Here is a 20782-nt window from a genome sequence, read left to right as displayed (position 1 = left end):
ATCCACCACTTTCTCAAAGCTAGTGGCATGAAAAATTGTGATTGTAATAATATCCAAAAAAATATTTTTACCAATGTAAAAAAATAAAACAAACCTCAACTTACTATCAGAAGCAGCTCCTTGCATGCTGATATCTGATGACCATAACATTAAGGTTTCTTCAGTAGGTGATAAATATTGATGGTGAACATGGATTGTGTGAGTGTGTGTGTGTGTGTGTATGTAACTCAGGTGCCTATAAAAACCTATGGCTATATGTACTATCTTTGTAATCTCTTTTACTAGCTCTTGTAATCACTTTTGACTGAAAATGTTTCCCTAAAACCTTCTCTAATTCTTTACATTTCTTTCCGTTTCCCCCACTAAATTATAAGAGAAACTCAAAACTGTAAGGTAGCTAAACTGTTCTCCCCAAACTATACTTTAAAAATAACATAAATGAGGCTCAGAAAGGACAGGCTAGCTCCAGTCAAGGACCAGAAGTAGTAATTCTCATTTATTGAGATAGGCACGGTCTTAAGAGCTTAACTCCTATAAACTCATGTGCCTATCCAGACAATATTACCAGGAGGCACTATTAGTATCCTGATTTTGTAGATGAGGAAACTGAGCAATGGAATAGTTAAGTAACTTGTAAAAAGACACATGTAGTCCAAGGGACGGAGTCAGAATTGAAGGTCAGGGACTGAATGCATGAGTATTGATCCCATGGTCACAACCTCTACATTCAGAAATCATCATGCTAATTTTTGTGTTTTACTATGTCAACACCTTTTATGTAAATCTATACAAATCTGTACTTTTTAGCCCCAGATATTAACTACATATGTTCAGTCTTGAGGAGGATTCTGAAACTGTTGCCTACCTCTTTTCTATCCTCCTGGCTGTATTTTATGGGTTCACAATAGCATACAAGAGCTTTTATATAATACCAGCTAAAATGTCAATCTTAAAACTTAACCCTAATCCACATCGTATAAGCATAGCTTATGTGTTTCCGCCAAAGATATATACAGCTTTACTTCTGAGACATAAACCACAATGTACAAAGTCTGAAATTATATCATAAATGCCCTTGTATGGTAATAAACACAATTGTATGTGATGGAACCCACCATTTTGAAACCTCCATATATCACTTTTCAAAAGTCTGACAATAATGAACATTATTTGGAGAAAAAAAGAAAGATGATTTAAGTATGATGAAAGGTAACTTCATTCTATCAACAAACAATATGCACATATCACTAACTCCTTTATTTGTGTCCCCCAAACTAACCCTTCTTCACATCCATCCAAAATCATCCATATCTAGGCTAAGGTTTTCTAAAGACAAATTTGTTATTTGATCTTACAATAGTTTATATACTGGCATCTGAGCACACAACTTCTATGTCACAGAATTAAATATGAGACAATTAGGGTTGTTCCTGAAAACTATTCGATGAGGGTCAGAAGATAGCGTATATATTACTTGAAAGCCTAGAAGCACATATGATAACATTACCTCACTGTTAGTTAAGGGTCTGTGCAGAGTTGCTATAACTCCTGTCAATCACATTACTATAAATATGATTGACCCTAGTTCTCTGATCAGAGATGGAAGACCAAAACTCACAGTATCACCAAGTTAATGTTTGAGTGGAGAAGAGAGGTAATCCTTTAAGTCAGGTGTCTGCCAATATAATAGGCCAAATATTAAATATTTTAGTACTTGCAGGCCATATGGTCTCTATTGCAAGTACTCAACTCTGCCATTATACTGCAAAAATGGCCATAGACAATACATAAGTGAATGGGTGTGGCTGTGTTTCAACACAACTATTTTTACAAAAATAGGTGGTAGGCCATCCTAGGCTAATTTGCCAACCTGGCCTTAAGTCATGGTTTATTGTGCCATTCATTTCAATATGTATTCAATAAATTCCTAAATTGTATAATGAATTGTGTGGAATATAAGAAAAAGGTAAGATAACTTTACCATATTCAATAATTTTTATAGTTTTGGATGGGGTATATCTTGAGGAAAGAATTAGACAAGGAGCAATTGTAAGATCACATGCAAAACAAGAGAGTTTATGTTATTTACACTTTCCTAAATAGATTGTTATAAGATCATAGATCTAAAAACTGGTTGGGGACCTCAAGAGAGTTAATTCTCCATTCATTTAGCCATTTATCATATACTGTGAAATACTTGGGTACCAGACATTCCAGAAAGGTTAGGGAGACATAGATGAAAGCCTCACAGGTAACACAATATAGACATGTCAATAAACAAAGCATGACATGACAAAGACTAAGGACATTATGTGGTCCAGTCCTCGCCTTCCTATATACTCACTATTTTTATTATTATTATTCCCATTTTGCAGTTGAGAGAAGTGAAGCTCAGAGACTTTTGCAAAATCACCTACTTACGAAAGTTATTGAGAATCCTTGAGAGTAAGACAATTTTCTTTCCCCCATATGCCTCTCTCAAGCATTATCTTCCTAGCCCAGCTCCGACGTGCTCTCATCTGTACTGTCATCATTCAGACCTGCAAATGGCAGGAATGACATTTAATCTTTACCTACCTGCCTTTTGAAATTAGTAGCTATTTTTCTGAAAATGCTGATACTTTTACTATTCTTGTGTTGTTGTTGTTTTTTATTTGTTTGTTTATTTGATTTGGTTTGGTTGGTTGGGGTTTTTTATTGTGAAATTATTTATTAATCGATGGGGATCAGAATCTTTAAACTTTGTCCTGGTGATCAAGCCCACAGACCATGTTCCTGCTTCGGCCCCTGCATAAAGAGATGAATATTGAATTGCCAATATCCATAATGTTCCCTGGATTGGCTGAAGAAAGAGTGACCTGAACTACCCCCAAAACTACCCATTATATGCATTTGTTTCACACACTTAGTTTGATTTTTAAGGCTGTGGTTTAAGAAAAAATATATCTGCACGCTTCTGATTTATACCTTATTCATTCTTAGTGCCATTGAGTGACACTTTAATGTCATAGGGGAAAAAGAAATCAGTTGAAGTCAGGCATAAAAGATGCAAGCTGTAAGTAATAACCAGCCCATTTCCTGGCTATTAAAACTAAACCCCTTCCTACTGTTTCCTCCTGGAATCTGAACAGCGGCCAGTTTGTTGGCATCCCTCATAGCCACGGCACAAACTAAAAGACAATCCGGCCCTGGCCAGTTTTGCTCTGTGATTAGAGCATCAGCCTGCAGATCAAAGGGTATTGGGTTCTATTCTTGGTCAAGGGCATGTACCTGGGTGGCGGGTTTGATTCCAGCACTGGTCAGGTGCATGTGGGAGGCAACCAATGGATGTGTCTCTCTCAAATCGATGTTTCTCTCTCTCTCTCTCTCTCTCTCTCTCTCTCTCTCTCTCTCTTTCTCTCTCTCTCTCTCTTTATCTTCTACCCTTCCCTCCCTTCCTGCCTCCCTCCCTCCCTTCCACTCTCTTAAAAAAGAAAAATCAATGGAGGAACTATCCTCAGGTGAGGATTAACAAACAAACAAAGAGACAAAAGTTAGGAAAAGAGGCCACGAAGTTCTAAAAACTCTCTTCTAACCTTCTATCTACAACCTCATGTCAGGGAGAGGGAGAAGAGAGAAAGCTCAGCACAGGCCTACCTACACAGGCAGAGAACCCACAAGCTCTGCTTTTCAGCTGTGAATCTCACTCCCACAAAGGCTGTGGAGCAAGACCTTACCTCTGCCTGAGATCCCAGCCCCACTGCTATCACAGCCCCAAAGAAAGATGAGAGGTGAAGCCAGGGCTCACTCACTCAGTACTGTACTTTCCTCTTATTATCGCTTTTGAAAGTTCAATATCCTCTTTCTTGGGTCATGAAAGCTGTTGTCTTTTGGTCCTTAGTCTTATTCTGAGTGTGTGAGGGTTAGTGCACTTTAGGAAGCACGTGGAAGAGGGTGCAGGCAGAAAACAGCAAGGTGATTAAATTCACAGCCCACATTATGTCAGAGCCTTCCACTGACCACATTCCCTTGGAGTGTGGCACATGTGAAAAAAATGTAAAAACGAAGGGAATTTATGAAAACCTGAACTCATGCTTGTCTGATCAAAATGCTGAATGAATACTGACTGACTAGAAAACAGGAGCGTTTGGGGTATTATCACTTTGGGTTGTTCTCAGCATATGTCATTTGCTGTAATAAAGGACAAAGTTGAATAGAATCAGATGGCGATTTAATTCCAGTCTTTAAGAAGAAAGAAGGGTTAGAGTGAGTTGTTTTTTGTTTTCTTGTTTCAGTTTCTGAAACTCCTGTAATTATGTGCAATTACCTATTATGTCGGAAATTGGTTCTCAAAGATGTAGAACCTACTTTGTGTTCTTTAAAAAAAAAAACTGTACAAAATATGCAATTTAAGAAGGAAACAGTTTGAGTGTGGAGAAAAATGAGGCTACAGCTGTAGGATTTTGTTATGCTTTTAGTACCAAATCACAAAACCCATTAAATTATTTATCCTACAGGCAGGCGTTGTACTGCAAACGTTGAATACAATTGCAGATTCCAGGAAAAGAAATGTGTGCATTTTCATTGCCTCTGATTTAAACAACCCCTAATTTCATTAGCCTTAATTTTTTTTCTTCTTCAAGAAATAAAAGAGCTTATTTTGGGTACTAGGACACAAATGACTAATATCTTTTTTCTTTTCTTAAAGAAACAGGCTATTGGGGATCAAGCCTGTATAGAGGAGCACATGTCCATATATACATACAAGGAAGCTGCATACACATGCATGACACGTTCTCCCGTATATACAAGCTGCAATATGCCCCCAAAGAATTCACGGGGCACCTATCATATTCTTAGCCTCATACATGCATATAGATTGGTTCACTATATTTCACTTCCATTGTTTCTCCTCTCCTCTGTTACAAATGAAGGCATCCTCCAGGAGTCCTGCTTAACAAGCAGATTATTGTCCCCAGATGAAGAAAACATAAATTTATCAAAGGTTGGGCAGCACAGGGGGAGTGCTCTCTCCAGTCATACTTTTGGGTTCATTTGAAAAATCTTGGCTTTGCCCTCCTCTGTAATTAAAACTCTTCTGTCTTAAGATTTATTGGTGCAGTAGTGAACGCATTTTCAAAATGTTTCTCCACAGCAGCTATTGGAAATCTCTAACTCTGCCTCGGGCAGGATGCCACGGCTGCTGTACTTTTTTGGGGTCTATTCTCCCCATGATAAATGAGCTTAACTTCAAAGATAAGTTACAATAACTCTCGGAGGGGAAGCACTTATTACTGTTAATACACGTTACTCTCTATCATTGCATTTCAAATACTGTTGCATGGAAACTAAAACCATATAAGACCGCTTAACTCTTCCTTTGCTAATAGATCAAGGTATGAACATGTTAAATTCAATTGAAAATTGGATAATTACCCCCAAGTGAAGTTACAGCTATTTTCTTTGTGTGTGGGGAAATGGATATGTTGAATAATATGCAATCCAGTGACACCATTTATACATATGCGTGAGCAAAACCCAAAGTCAGACAAGAACTGTGTAATTTCCCATCTGATTCAATCAGCATTGTGCAGACTTGACCCAACTCAGACACTCCTTGAAGTGAGATTTTTCATTTCACGCAAATGGTATAGGGTCTGTAAAAGGATATGTGATTTTACTCATTTCAGATTGAATACTGTATTTCTTCCTTTTAGCGCCCATCATATTTCCAGAAATGTTATGCTCCAGCTCTTTTTCTAAAAGTATGCTTCCTAAAGTTTTACAAATGAGAATCTAAAAGAAAAAGCAAAGCAGTTTTTTGTAGTTGGAGTTTACCACGTTAGTAAATCCCCCCTTTCCACATCACTCCACTGTGCTCCTCAGCCCAGAGTGTGTTTGTTCTCCAGGCTCATGAATTTTTACTCCTCTTCCTGGATTGTCAGCAAAGCAGCATATAGAGAGATGAGTGTTGTGGATCAGAGCCTGGCCTTTCTCCTTTGAAAGGGTTAAAGTGAAAAGGGGGCTTATTGGAACTGGGGCGTCCATATTGTGGGGGCAGGAGGGAAGGGGAAAAAGGAAAAAGAAAAGGTTAGTGTTTTCTGTCCGTTAAAAGGAGTATTCTGTTCTGAAACCAAATTGGTCATGCATTCCAGAAGCGTTTCCTGGTAGAGAGAGTCTGACCGGAGCACCTGCCCGGCTATTGTACTGGATCTGCGCTGCTCTCCTCCGGGCCCCTTCCTTTATACGAGGCGGAATCTGTCACTTATTACAGACAGACTGCTCCTGGGCCCAGAAGGGCTGTGTGCCGCTGAGGGGATGGGGACACCATGACCGTCTGCGCCTCCACCCAACATCACGGACACGCAGCTTTGTTTTGCATCTCTGAGCACTTCAAAAACAATGATGTGAATCCCTAATGACATCATGCTGAAGTCCACCAAACCCAAGAAACTATCTGCACCCAGGATACAGATGGGTTAATAGCCTAAAGAGTGAAAAATACAAAGAAAGGGTGGGAGCTGGGGGCTCTGCGTTTCAGGAGCCTGGAGGGAGAGGGGTGTGATAGCCAGCATGCTGCAGGTGAAATCTATTAGCTTTGTAACACTGTGGGTAAATAATTGGACCTGCTCTGTGGATTCTGGGGGGGAACTCCCCGGTGTCCCAGCTGTGTTTTCCTGTACCACACAGAGTCCCTCTACGGACTTATGCCCTGGACCTCAGCACTGAGGAAGGACACCTTCTGCAGAAATGATGTCATAGCCTTACTCCTGCATGCTTCAACTCGTTATTTTTTAAAGGCATGTTGCTTCAGAAGCAAACACATCATGAACAATTTTTTTAAGTGCATACTTTAAGGGATTAGTCCGTTTCTCTTTCATCTGGTCATTTTGTTTTCTTCTTCATTCAAAAAAAAATGTGTAATGAACAGAAGAAGAAAAACAAATTTTTTTTTACTGCATTTAAAAAAAAAATGTGTGTACATGGAAGGGAACTGGCTGTGATAAAATCCAGTTGTGGAGGATTTGCATTGCCCTGTGGCTATCTGTTCAGATTAATGAAAGGTGGCCTTTGTAACCAAGTCTCCCAACCCTGGGGTCACGCTGTCTTGCCCTCTAGAACTGTACTACTGAGCATTAGACAGACAGACAGACCTTAACTATTGTTGCATTTGACATTTTTTGCTGATGTGTCGGAATAGATGTTAATTATAAAAGAAAAATTAGAAAAGTAATCATGTATACGATGTAGAAGATATCTATTACATTCAATTTTTATTGTATTTCTTAGTCAAAAGGTTTCGTTGGGAAGAGCATGTGGCCAAGACTTACACAGAGCACCCCTACCCCCTTGTGGCACAATGGGACTTGCAAAATGGGAATTTCATTTTGAGAAGTGTTGAGACTTTCAAACGCAGAAGCACCTGAATTAGACCTTATAGCACTGCTAGTTCTACATGCAAAAAAGATGACTGCTGGGCTCTCAGGGAGAAGGAAAAGAGCCTGAGAGATGTTGCTTTTAGACTATTTTGGTTTTTATTTTGGTTCTAGGTTACAGCCCATTAAAATGTATGTGGCCTATTTCATCATCCGGCACCCTGGCTAAAGATACTGACATTATCATTTATTTAATGATACATATTTGTTATCCTAGTCAAAATAAATTTTAAAAATGTCATAGTTTATAAACATCTCTTACAACTATTAACTTGTTTGATGCTCCTAACCACTCTAGGGGGTAGTTTGTAGCTATTCTTCTTTTGCAAATGAGGAAACTGGAACTCAGGTATTTTAAAAGCCTTGACTAAATTGACATCATGCTCAACTGAACTTTTACAGGGTAATACACTTGGTCAAGGAGGAAGCCAGGACTTGAACCCAGGTTTCCAAAACCTAAGGCTGGGACTCTGCGATATACCACCCTGTGTCTCATCATTTAAAATTTCCCATCCCAGCCATCTGGCATGGCTCAGTGGTTGAGCATCGCCCTATGAACCAGGAGGTCATGGTTGATTCCAGGTCAGGGCACATGCCCGGGTTGCAGGCTCAATCCCCAGTGTGGGGCGTGCAGGAGGAGGCAATCAATGATTCTCTCTCATCATTGATGTTTCTATTTCTCTGTCCATCTCCCTTGCTCTCTGAAATCAATAAAAACATATTTTTTTAAAAAGAGGCTATCTCTAATAAAAACAAAAATCTTTGAAAATAAAAATTTCCCATCCATTTATAACCTAAACTACATAGTTTAACACATAGAGCTCTCATACATGGTCCTCACTATCTCTCTCATCTCCAAGATCTTCAACTACTTTTCTGCTCAAACTTCTACTCATTCTTGAAAACTCTGAAATGTCACCTCCTCTGTGAAGACATTTCTGATTTCCACAAGCAGTCATTCATTTCCCCTCTATTCTCTCTGCATTTCATTCATTCCCCTATTTTAGCAGTTATCATTGGCCTCATCATTATATTTGTCTATATCTCACTCTAGACTGTGAGTGTCCTCAGGGAGTGGTCTTGTCTCATTCATGTCTGTGTTTCAGAATTTGCTATGGAACCTGACACATACTATCTGTCAGGAGAAGGTTGGGGCTCCCTATGATAAACTGAGCCACACTTACTGACAAGTAAGCCCTTTGTTCATAATGCTGGTGTCTAGGAACACTAAAAGACCTTCTGTCTCAGGATTTTTTTGTGGTCCCTCCACTCCCTGCTTTCTTACCCTTAATGTAGTAGACATCAGTTACCCAGGAGGGCTCTTTTGTCAGTTCATTTATCCATTTATTCATTCTCTTACTTACATATTATTTCAACAAATATTGAGCACTTATTTCATGCCAGGTGCTGGGAATATAGAGGTCAAAAAAGATAAAATTTAAAAAATAGCCTCTGACCTTGAGAAATTGAAAGGATAATGGAAAGGCAGCAAGCACATAAACATGATGATGAAGGTAACCTGGGCAATATATTCTATGGAAATATAAATCTATAAAGTTTTCTGATACATGGTCAGCATTAACTGGAAGAGAAAAGGTTGGAGCACGGGGAGATGTGGGAATAGTGCTGTAATCAGAAGGGTGAGAGTTTCCTCATACACAGAGGTTCTCAGAAAATGCAGCACATTCCAGGGATAGCAAGAAGTTCATATGGCAGCTATGATATTAAGGAGGAAGGAGGGAATGATGAAGCTGATGAAGATGGCAGGAAACCCATCACGAAATACTTTGTGAGTCACATAGGAAATACTATTTTGAAAGTATGAAAGCAATGGGGAGCCAATGATATTAAGAAAGTATTGCAATCATACTTTCCTTTTTTAGAAAATTCACTGATAAAATTGTGGAGCATACCACAAAGGATCAGACTTGGAAGAAGACAAGCTGGTAGGAAAGGATAAAATTGAAGGCCAGGAAACAATTGGGATGATATATGAACAATCCAAGTAATAATTGATGAAAGAAAGAACTAAGAGCATAGGAGCTCTGAAACATAATTATAAAATTTAATTTATTTGGAGGGCAAAGAGGAGGTCCCTGGAGGAAAAAAGAAAAACATGCTAACAAGAAGAAAGAAGTTAAAGGGGAAAAGAGAGAAAACAACAGAAGGCCCACCCAAAATAAGCCTAAGAACCAAAGCTGTAAAACATGAAAAATCAAGTACTAGCAAACAGAAAAATTAACAAATTCATTTGAGTTAGCATTCTGAAAAAGGCTTCAAACTATGTTGAATCTTTCTTATAATTGTTGGAAAATTGTTCTAACAGTCTCCTATTCTTCTATCTACATTTCACCAACTCAATCAGCTGTCTTCCAACATATAGTCAATCGTAAAATATTACTGTTGAATTTGAGGTCAATAGACTCTGTACTGGAGGCTTCAATCCAATGTCTTGGTCCCTCACTCTCTTTACTAACTCCAGCAAGATTACCTCTGGAGGGGAAGCTAATCAAGTCTCTAAGGTCTCTTTGAGGCAACTGGCTAAAGTAATCCCCAATAATCGTTTTTTGTTTGTTTTTATCTAAAATTCCAACAACTTGCTACACTGCAGGGTGTTTATTGGCGCCTTGGACCTGCTTAGAATTACTCAGCTCAAAGGATGCCCCAACCCCTGACCCCCATCTTCTCTATTTCCATTGTCAGAGGGCCCCAAGCAATGAGTAGGAAACTGCTTTTCCCCAAACTTCTCTATTGGCTCTCTAATCTGGCCGACCAAATGAGTTCAGGTAGGGCATCAGGGGTCAAAAGAAAGCACCCATGGTATCCCTCAGAACTAAAACATTTATCTGTACAACCGCGAGTACCTCCAAGCATGCCCTGCAGCTTCCAAGAGCACTCTGTGAGATCCCTGGCACAGCTGGCGAAGTGTCTTGCAGGATCCACTAGCACTTCCTGGAATGCATTGGTGAGTAAGCCACTGACCTCATACTCTTGGAAACGATCCGCTCCAACCATCTAGATGCTCCATGGACTCAACTAGCACCTCCCAAGGGTGCCCTGTAGGCTCTTCGAGCTTTTTGATTTTCCAGAATGGCCTTGTGTTTCATCAACTATCCTGCTCCCTGTGCCAATTCGTCAGGAGCTTGGTGGAGCTGGAGAGGGCTGAGCTGCCAGGTGTCAGAGCAGCTGACTAATACAAAAAGTCAAAATGAAAGTAACAGCGAAGGCTTTAATCACTGACGACAATAGCATAAGCAAGAAGCTAAACCAGACAAAATACCAACTCCAACTTTTTCCATTTCCCCCATCGGATGGCACTGGTTGCAGATCAGGTGGATCAGCACAGACAAGAGGTGGTTTCACAACCATGGGAACCTTAAACAAACGCTCCTGTAGGTTTATGGACTTGGGACGGAATCAAAGAGTGAAGATATGCCTTAGACCCTGGCCAGCCAGGGGAGCCAGAGCCCTTGACTATAACTTCCTTCACATTGCAGTATGTTGGCTGTGTCCCAAATCCGCTGTGGGGAGGGCAGCTTTCCCAGTGAGGTATGCCAGGTAAAGCCTTTGTGATTGCCTTTAGTCAGGCTTAAAAAAGTCACACATAGCGTTTGGCCAGAAGCTGGACTGCTCACCAAGCACATGATCTTTTGGGAAACCCCTCTCCGCTCCATGTGGCCCCGGTGAATTTGTTAATCACATCCATCATCCCCTCTCCCTGATCTCCACTCTCACAGGTGGCCAATGCTAGACCAACTATACTAGTAGTGCTTGTTTCCCAGGATGCAGTGTCTGGTCTGAAGGTTAGGAAAGGAGTCTAAGCTCAGCAAATGAGAGTCCTTGCCCAGAATTGTCAAAGCATTGTATTGGAGAGAGTAGTTAACTCTTCCTTTCGAATTACGAGCTCCTGGTGTTTCCAGATTTATCTTCCCTGCCAGTGCAGAGAGCTTGCCTGATGTCACAGCCAACACAGAGTGAAAAGACAAGCCAAGTGATGGAGAGAGAACTAAAGCTCTGGTTAGAATGGCCCTTGAATGACCCAGTTATACCAACTCATAAACCACTTTTGTTTTGTTTTTTCTGTTGTTGTTGTTGTTGTTGTTGCAGGAGGGTGAGGTGATTTCTGTCACATAAAACTAATTAGTCTTGACTAATACTCAGTAGTCCCTCAACTATCAATGCCCTCTCCAAACCCCACTCCAAAACTCCCTTCCAACCATCACTACACATACTATCCTCTTACTTCATTCCAAACACCAGTCTTGTGTAGAAATCCTAGGACCCACCACAAGTCTGCCATCTAATTATGCAGGCGAAGGCATATACTCCTGTTAAGTATCAGCTACAAATCCCAGATGAATAGAGGCTCAATTAAGCTCTGGATTGGGAAGATGATTTTGAGGTAAAACCTCTCTCTGGCATTTTGTAAATCATAAGAAGTTGGAGACTGACTTTATAAATGAAGGGTCTGTTATTTTGGGGAGAAACACATTTCTGTCAATTATCTTATTTGATTCTAATAAATATCCCTGTGAGTTAAGTTTTAAAATATGATTCAAAAGGGAATTATCATCTAGAATTAGGCATTTTATGGAAGTAAGTGTACAAATATCCAACAAATCGGTGACAAGGTTTACTTATATATTATTTTGTTAAGTCACAGGACTATAACATATTAGCATAGATTTAACCATGAAGATCTGAGGATTATATGGACATTATGATCTATATTGAGAAAAACTAGGTTTCTCTTTGAGTGAAAAGTTACTTGTAGATTTTTCTAACCTTCTTTATTGATTAAGGTATTACAGATGTGTCCTTATCCCCCTCAATGTCCCCCCCCCCCCCACCACCACTCATGCCCTCACCCCCCTGTTGTCTGTGTCCATTGGTTAGGCTTATATGCATGCATACAAGTCCTATTACTTGTAGATTTAAGCTTTCTACCTAATACATTTTGCTAGATTATTCAGGTATAATAATTTTAAAAACCAATCTAATATTTCTTGTATAATTTTTGAGCAAGTATTTCACTGATTTTTCCATCTCTCTGGGGATATATAGCCTTTTAAATTAAGGAATATCTTTCTTAGACCTATAATGTGTGGTTAACTTTACAGAAAATTAAATATATATATATATATATATATATATATATATATATATATATATCACATGTGGTGCTGATAAAGTTGTTTTCCACCAACTATGAGATAGTGAGCAGTATATTCTACTGACTTAAGTGATGAAATTCCATTTATTAACAAGGGGAGTCCCGAGGCACTCACAGGAGTCATTGTAGGTTAAGAACAGTTGAGGACACCAGAGTTTGATGGGCCCATTTCTTTCCCTTGTCTTCTGACTCAGTTGTTCAGTAAAGTAGTTTCCATCTGGCACAAAGCACTTAGCAGGGTGTGGGGGCAGGGCTTTTTATGAACATGATTGTATTCCCTGAAGTCACTTTCCTGGAGTCCAGTAAAGGGGTTACTTCATACAGCTCTGTGGCTAAACGTGTGGTAACTGTATTTGCTAAACACCTACTTGAGAATCTGTTCTGACAAGTATGATTATCAGACAAAGAGTTTAGAACCTGCACCTGAAATTTGTGGTTGTAGAACTTCTAACATTTATTTCATCTATGGATTATTGGTATTAATTTAATGTTCTGATGATCAAATTTATTTTGAGTCCTGAACTGTTTTTCCATGACACAGTTTACTATGCGATGGAGCTAGTGAAGAACGGAAAAGAGCATGCTTTGGTATATGTGATAATATATGATCTCTACCAGCTGTCTATGTCTGATGCTTTTGCCTATTTAGTTGCTACAGCAATCATATAAGGTTAGTACTTTCATTACACTGATTTTACAACAGAGGAAACTAAGGCATTAGGAGATGTGATATAATGCAAGGTCACACAGCTAGCACACGGCAGGCTTGGCTGCAGACCCAGAAAGTCTGACTCTACGTGTCACATTCTTAATTGCTATCCTATAAGGCCTCTGTTTAATATTTCCTGACTGCTGAATGCTCACCATGATGACCCACATATAAATGCTTGAATATAAATCACTACATAGTTTTGGGAATTTTTACAGAGCTGATAGCTTCCTGTGGAGTTCGTTGGCCAGGCCATCGCTAACTTACGCTGTGAGTCCAGATATGATTAGGTCAGTATCCTGTTCTATAAAATGGCCACAGATAGGAGCAATCTTTCACAGAGAGGTTAATGACATAGTGAATCAGGTTAGCTGGCCTCATAAGCTCTTCCCTGGGAATAAGCCAGGTGCTTGAGAAAGCTGAATAGTTCTTTCAGCCAATTAGGGCAATTTGGGGCAAATTCACTCCTATGACCTAAATGTTCACATAGCAGACCAAAACCCCAACACACGGCCATCCCAGGTAGCACTCCGAGCCTCCTGCCCTTCTAGCCTCCTGTGGTTTATTGTGGGGAAATAACAGTTCCAGCAAGAGCGCTCACTCCTAAGAAGGTTGTGAGTTTTGATTTTTTGGGGTAACTTCTTAAAACAGTCTACCTGTAAAGAAAGTCCATGCTGTGATCTGCTGTTTCACTGTTTCTAACTTGCAGTTTTTTAAACTGCAGCATGTTTCATATTTTATTCACACACTCATTCACAAAATATGTTTGGAGAATCTATCATATGCATGGAACTGTGCCACTAATGTGAGAGATTGCAACCTGTGATTTGTAGGATGGTCAGGAAGGGAAAACCTAATGATCTGCTCTTGTGCAGAAGTTACTAAACATCCAGTACACATTTCAACTTGTTTTGAATGGGAGAGAAGGAATCTTACAGTTAGAAACAAACCAACCAGCCATAAAAACACATGTTTTGCATTGTGATAGGTTCTTTACATCTAGCTCCGTGGTTGGCAAACTGCGGCTTGCGAGCCACATGCGGCTCTTTGGCCCCTTGAGTGTGGCTCTTCCTAAGCCTTAGGAGTACCCTAATTAAGTTAATAACAATGTACCTACCTATATAGTTTAAGTTTAAAAAATTTGACTCTCAAGAAAAATCTCAATCGTTGTATTGTTGATATTTGGCTCTGTTGACTAATGAGTTTGCCGACCACTGATCTAGCTGATCGGCACTTTAATCTTATGAAATTGATATTATTTTTTATTATTACTTATTATTTATAAATAAGAAAATGAAAGCTCAGAAATTGAGAAGGCAGGTCCAGGTCTCACAGCTAAGGAAGGCAAACTCCGAGAGCTCGTGCTCCTGTCAATGACTAGAATCTCCTCTTCATTCTAGCAATGCTGAGAATAGATTGTAATAATTGTCAGAAAGAGCTACTGAGAAAGTAATAACCTTGAACCCTAATTCATAAAGCCTGGTGTCGGTAAAGAGAAACTTTAAGAGAATGGAGAGTGGAGCAGCCATGCTTTAACTCCCTCCAGAGACAGTGCATTTATTAGGAGTCGGCATATAATGTCTGCATTCTTTTCCCAGTCAGAAATCAAAAGATAGGGGATTGCCTGATAAATGATAGATAGATAGATAGATAGATAGATAGATAGATAGATAGATAAATAGATAGATATAGATAGATAGATTTAGAAAGAAAAGGCAGTGAGAGGAAAGAGTCATCATTAAATTTAGGAAAATGATTGAATATTTAAACCTAGAAGTGACTTTGAGGGCTCTCTCACTGGATTTACTGAAGGTAACACTATTCTCCAGGACATGTCAGCCCAGAGATGAAAACAAAGGAATAGTAATTTCATATCTCTGGTTACTGCTTGCATTTGATACAGGGAAATCACTGTTTCTGGAAGGTATACAGGTATCTCACCCTTCATAACAGGAGTCCTCTTCAAGGACTCGCAGCCTCCACTGATTGCCAAGTGTCCACCCTCCATGGAGCCCCAGAAAGTTGCCTCCCACCGCTATCCTTGCCCACGCCAAACCCAGGCTGGTTCCTGAGCCCCAAGCCCAGGGAGAGCTGCAAGAAGGACTGGTTACTCAGGGACAGAGGGGTGGGAATGGCATGTAATTCTTGAAGCCACAGTCCCCAGGAGCTGAGAGACTGCTAAGAAACGAATCTAGTTGTGTCCAAGATTGCACAGTGGGCTTCTTTACTTTGCTTTTGGCAAACAACCATATGTGTTTAGGGAGAAGCTAAGGATCATGGAGAAGATCAATAATAGAGCAGATGTCAAAACCCTGAAACCGAATTCTACTAGGCAAGCGATGTTTGTCTGTTGCACATTCACTCCTCATGGACAGGGTCTGTGTCTGATCCTGGTGTTGGTATAGCCAGGACCCAGCCCCTATTCACAGTATATGCCCATTGCATGTTGAGCATAATTGAACTTTTCCTTAAGACACTTCCTCTAAAACCTGCATTGCTTGTCAGTCTTCAGCATTGTATGCCCAATTTCCAATAATATTCCTCATGCTGATTTCCATCGTGATGAGTGGAGTCTCCTTTTCATCATTTGGCAGATGATTTCCCAAAGCCTTGTGCTCATATTTCCTGCAGAGTCCAGAACTCAGGGTGCATTTTTGGAACATTTCACTCATGGCACCATGAGATGCTGATACAATTCAGAGGGAGGAAGTGAAGGGGAACCGAGTATGCGTTCGAGAGTCCACCATCCTCAAAATACTTCACACCAAATCTCATCAAGTTAGCTGAGGATAAAAATGGGGAAGAGAAAAGATCTCTAAGAAAGAAACCAAAAGCCAGCACCCCTCAAGGGAGATTTTGCATTATCAGGCTCATGGACACAATTTTGAATTATCAGGCTCAGTCTTCTATAGGATAACATGTTATCCCCCCCTTCTTTATAGTCAATAATTGGTAATGAATAAGTGGAAAATACAAGTCTTGATATTTGAACACAAGGGCTCAACTCTCCCAGCTTTCTTTGCCACTACATCTAGAAAGCTGATATAGGGTGGCTACAAACATCCCCACAAGTTGTACCTGGATGACTGTAGGCGGCAACACTTGATTCCAATGTTTGCTATTGTTCTCTTGGGGTTCTGGGTTCTTTTCAAAGAACTGGGCAGCTGGGAGTCCCCAATATTACCTTAGTTAAAATTGTAACGGAGCTCTCTGTTTTTAAACTAGCCTGGTTAATACTTGACAGGTGGCAGTGTTTGAAGACTGCCTTCTGAGACTGAGTTTACAAGAGCACCCCAGGCACCCTCTGCAGAAGTATTTGTGCTAAATTCACAATCACTTTTTTATTATTTTTTTCTTTAGAGTCTGGTGTAGTTTACATCTGTTTGCCCCATGAGTCCACTCGTAAAACAAGAGTAGAATTAACAGTTTGTGAGGATTCTTAGGGACTTTATATGTTTGTGAAAATGAAACTAATTCACCCTAACTCCAATATAACTGCTGCTGCACGCCGTGCACAGCGCCCTGCGACCCAGTGGGTTCTGCTAACGGTTGTTGACTGACTGATAAACAAGTTCCAGGGTTCTAATCGGCCAAGGCCTCCCTGGCTGCTCTGATGATTTATCGCTTTGAGTGAAAGATCCAGCCTATATCACTTGGAAACAAGCGAAAATGAAACTTCACAAAAAAGACCCTGGAATACTGCCTCCCCTCCTTCAAGTTTTAGATCAAATGCCTTCTCCCCAGAGAGCTTTCCTCTGACCACCTCAGGCTCATTGTTCACCACCAAACCCACTCTCCTCTCTACTTATGGCCCTTTTACATTTTCCTCTTTAATTGTATTCCCCGCTGAAACTGTCCTGTTGGTTTACTTGTCTATTCATTTATTATCTCTTTCCCCCAATGAGAAGAGGACAGGAACTTTTATTTGCTCACCTCTGAATCGCTAGTGCTTAGAACAGAGTGAGACACATAGCAAGGGTCCAACAAATGTTTGTCAATGACCTTATGAATGTCTGAACCAAGGACAGTTGGCTATGAGGGGTCCCCAATGAGCTCTGCCTGTCACTACATTGTGAGGCACTGGACCCATCAATCAGATTAGCTCATTGTGAACTGGAGACACTGAGAGTAAGGTACCAATTGCATCAGGGGAGGTGGAAGCAGAGACAGAACTGATGAGTCACACTGGTGGCCTGTTTGAGTGGAGGTGATTAGAAATGAGCTTTGGGCTGAAACCAGTTTGGCTCATTGGATAGAGCGTCGGCCTGCGGACTGAAGGGTCCCAGGTTTGATTCCGGTCAAGGGCATGTACCTGGGTTGCGGGCACATCCCCAGTAGGAGATGTGCAGGAGGCAGCTCATCGATGTTTCTCTCTCATCGATGTTTCTAACTCTCTATCCCTCTCCCTTCCTCTCTGTAAAAAAATCAATAAAATATATTTTTAAAAAAAAGAAAAGATATGAGCTTTGGAGGAGATAGAAAAACGACCAGATGGCCAAGGTGCTACAGCCCGGAATGTCAAATCATTTCCTCGGAGGCCTTACCTGGCAGCTACTGAGATGGTTTCCTGATCTTCCTTGCTTCCTCATTAATTAAGTGAGCCCAAATGTGTCTCTGTTCTTTACACCTTACAAGAGCCTAACTAACAGAAGTTCTTTATAATGTCATCACTCCAGCTAAAAGGATGCTGGGATCTAAAGGGAGTAACTTGCCCAAGATTGCAGAGCTTGCCATTGCTGAGTCAGGTTTTTAACTTTTCCACTATATTAGCTGCCTAATTTCAGCTTCACAACTGTCCTAGGAGATAGGAAGGAACCAGACTGCCTTGAGATAGATGTATCCCTCAGATAATGCATCTGGAATCTGGATGACTACCTATAAAGCATGCCATAGTGGAGGTCAAACTCTGTATCCATAGGAACTAGACCAAATTGGCTTCTTAAATAAATTCAAATCCTGAGAATCCACGATGTCATAGTAGAGGAGAGGAAAAACATGGGTGAAATTTGAGGTGTCTCCCCACACAGTGGGTTTTCTTTTCATAGACCTGCGGAAGGCTCCTTCATTTGGAGATCTTGGTATGTTAATTCCTCTCAGGAACTTCAGTCACCAAAACCTTCTCCTAGTTAAACTCCTACTCAGGTCTAAAGTCCACAGTCTATTCATGGTCTGGGTTTTATACTGGCACTGTTACAGAAGCTTTGAACTTCTGGTCCATATCTTTAGTGACCATGAGAACCTACAGTGCCTGGAACTTACCTTCCCCGTTAACAATGGAACTGTCCTCTGGAAAGGGTACAGCACCAACAACACCAACAGCATCCCTCCTTGTGAGGTCAGTCTGTGTTTTCATAGTGCTGTGACCTGGCACCAGGAGAAAATGACTGGTACCTTCACAGAGCTTAGAGGTCAACCTAAATCTTGAAATATTGTGTTACTGACTTTTCTCAGAAAGGGCAAACCAGGTCTGACTCAATATAACTCTCGCATACATTGTTCAAGGAGTCCACTAGTGATATACTAGCAGATTATCCCTTTCATCATATCCAGCTATAAAACCTGGAGTGCAGAAAGTCAAAAGGACTTGTTCCCAGGTAGTCCCACCTCCCCCCATTAGTTTTTGAGAATCACAGGCAGAATGTTTGGGAGTCTCAACACCATATTTCCAAGTATTTACCACTGACTATGAAGGTTTGCAATTCAGGCTCACTTCTGCCTTCTGCTATTTGGCAGGACCGGTGGTCCCCAGAGATGGGCATCCCATCCAGTGCAGCATCTGGAGAGTTCCCCTTTGCAAGTCTTCATACATGTAGACATACACTCCTGGGAAATTTCCACTAGCAAACCCTCACATGCCAACCTGTGGAGGGCCCAAGTAGGGCTGTTCACCAGGGAGCCCAGTACCAGACAGGAGACATCACAGTGATGGACCTGGGTATTCTGTCTTTCCCCTGAGACCTAAACAAGAAGAAATGGGCTAACCAGGTCATAGACAAAATGTAGGCCTCACTCTCAGGTTCGCTTCCTTCTTGGGAGTGTTACACCTCACAGGGCCGTGTAAGAATGTTTTATATGTAAGTTAGACTACTCATGAAATTATTTTGAAACCATAGCGTCCAAACCTGAAAGAAATCAGTCTAATCTTGAAAAGCACTAGGCAGTAGGACAATAGAAATAGTAATTTTTAAAAAGATGTGATAAGGATCTTGTGTTTCAAGTTAATGGTACTATCAGATGCATCAGATTCTGTTGTTAGTAAGTATTCTACTGCCTTGAAGGCTTTTGGCCTAGTTTGTATATATAATGGGTATTGTTCTAGCTGGATAGTTTGGGGTGGTATCTTGTCCAAGGGGGACAGAGTGTAGGACTTAGAATATTTCTCCTCCTGGGTTTCTTTCCAGACCTCTATGAGACCATAGAATTGAAAATGAAATCAAAATAAAAATTCCAAATCACACACATCCCATTAACATTTACTGACCAAGTGCCTCCAAGACATCAGCCCCAAAAGGAGCCAAAGGTAAGTGCCCCCACTCTTGCCCCAAACCCTCAGTTTGTATAACAAAATAATAAAGCCTTCCCAGTGAGCCCAGAGTGGAGACCATGAGTGCTGCACAGTAGTCATTCAGTGAAAAACCAAATTAACACTGATTATATTCTGGCTTGCTGTGGTGCAGCCAGTGCGACTTCACAAGGGAAAATGGCATCGGTGGCACTAGGTGGCATCATTCTGACACATTTACAGACCATTAGCCAGAGCTAATATCATTTCAAGGGGCTGGTGTCAAAGTGAGGCTGGCACCCTAGGACTGCCACTCAGCCCTGTGTGATCTGCCAGTGAAAGCTCTGTGCTCCCAATGAAGAGAAAGGTCTTGCACTAGGGTCTGGGTCCTAACTTACTCCTGTAGGTCATTCAGGTCAGGTGTGTCCTGAGGCAAAATGTAAAAAAGTTCTAGAAATTTCTCTTTGGGGGGTGAGTGGGGGGTCTCGTCAGGAAATCCCTTTGCCTTATTAACTCACAGAAAAATCTAAGTGCTTTCTAGTTGGAGACTAGTAGCCACATGAGCCAGACAGTTCCTGGGTCAAAGTGGCAGTTTGTGTCTGTAATTGGAACTTCAGAGTTAGACTCCTTAGCCTAGCAGGCTTCTATCAGAGGGAGGTTGGCAGGATGATTGCGGACTAAAAGAGATGTTTGACTGGGGAAGAATTTTTAAAAATCATGTAATTCATAAAACTAGGGTAGAAAAATCTGTGACTCTAAGTATGGTCCATGGAGGAGCAGCACACGCATGCCCAGGGAGTTGTTAGGAATGCAGAATCACAGGCCCCACCCCAGGTCTTCTCAGTCAGAATCTGCATTTTAATCAGATCCCCAGGTGATTCCATTACTGTTTGAAAAGCACTGGTCTGATCTATACTCTTCACTGAAATGATGCTTTTTAAGAGAAGGAAAGTTTTCATTAATTTCTATAGTCAAAGCTCTTT

Source organism: Myotis yumanensis, unplaced genomic scaffold (genome assembly GCF_028538775.1).
Source record: "Myotis yumanensis isolate MYYU_CA2020_CCGP unplaced genomic scaffold, mMyoYum1.0.hap1 SCAF_6, whole genome shotgun sequence".
In the NCBI taxonomy this organism is placed as follows: Eukaryota; Metazoa; Chordata; class Mammalia; order Chiroptera; family Vespertilionidae; genus Myotis; species Myotis yumanensis.
This window is presented reverse-complemented; position numbering follows the sequence as displayed.